This window comes from Mandrillus leucophaeus, unplaced genomic scaffold (assembly GCF_000951045.1).
Source record: "Mandrillus leucophaeus isolate KB7577 unplaced genomic scaffold, Mleu.le_1.0 Scaffold53, whole genome shotgun sequence".
NCBI classification, from domain to species: domain Eukaryota; kingdom Metazoa; phylum Chordata; class Mammalia; order Primates; family Cercopithecidae; genus Mandrillus; species Mandrillus leucophaeus.
In genome coordinates, this window is record NW_012105697.1 from 1,125,112 (window position 1) to 1,126,148 (window position 1,037).

Consider the following 1,037-nt stretch of genomic DNA (forward strand, 5'->3'; position numbering starts at 1 on the left):
AAAAAAAAAAAAAAAAAAAAAAGAAAAGAAAAGAAAAAAGAAAACACTTTAATGTGTGCACATCTCACGGGGGATCTCGTTGAATGCGGGTTCTGAGCAGTAGGTCTGGGGTGGCGCCGACTCATTTCCAGTCAGCTCCCTGGAACACTGAAGCAGCTCACATGTAGGTCATAATTTGAGTAGCACTATAGCCTCCATATGTGTGTCCCCTTCCACAAATCCATAAGCTGAAACCTAATCTCCAATGGAATAGCATTAAGAGGTCGGGCCCTTGCAAGATTATATCATAAGGTGAAGCCTTTATGCCTGGAGTCACTGCCTAAGAGAGGCCCCATGGCCCAGCACAATTGCTCACGCCTGTAATCTCAGCAAGTTGGGGGGCGGAGGTTGGGAGATTGCTTGAGACCAGGAGTTAGAGACCAGCCTGGACCACGTAGCAAGACCTCATCTCTAAAAAAAATACATTAGTCAGGCGTGGTGGCCCACGTCTGTAGTCCCTGCTACTTGGGAGGCTGAGGTGGGCGGATGGCTTCAGCCCAGGAATTTCAGGCTGCAGTGAGCTATGATCCTGCCACTGAACTCCAGCCTGGGTGACAAAGCGAGACTCTGGCTCTAAAAAAAATAATAATAATAAGAGAGAATCAAGGGAGCTTTGTGTGGTGGTGAAGATGGCCTCTGACTTTCCAATATGGTAGGCATTAGCACAGTGGAGGATGAAGGGGGTACTGGGAGCCCCTCAACAGGCCTTTTGAGCACCCGAAATGTGAAACTGAATTTGCAGTTTCATGCAACTTTAATGAGTTTAAATTTAATAGCCACGTGTGGCTAGTGGCTACCATATTGGACAATGGAGGTGTAGACACAGGGAGCTGTCCACATCAGGGTCATGGAGCTGACGATCTGAGTTTCCAGCCTCAATATGTGACACGGTTGGGAACTAGAAGAAGAGTCAGAGGGTCAGAGTGTCCCCACTCACAGTATCTCATTCCTTGAAAGCTCAGGTAACATGCCTTGGCCCCCACACATTCCTGTCGGTG

General features: G+C 48.0%; 1 protein-coding gene across 1 annotated transcript in view; it reads right to left on the reverse strand.

Annotated features, from left to right (window-relative positions):
* PTPRH (protein tyrosine phosphatase, receptor type, H) overlaps window positions 1-1,037 on the reverse strand; it is a 33,680-nt gene that overhangs the window by 27,761 nt on the left and 4,882 nt on the right. The gene's annotated exons all lie outside the window — the stretch shown is intronic.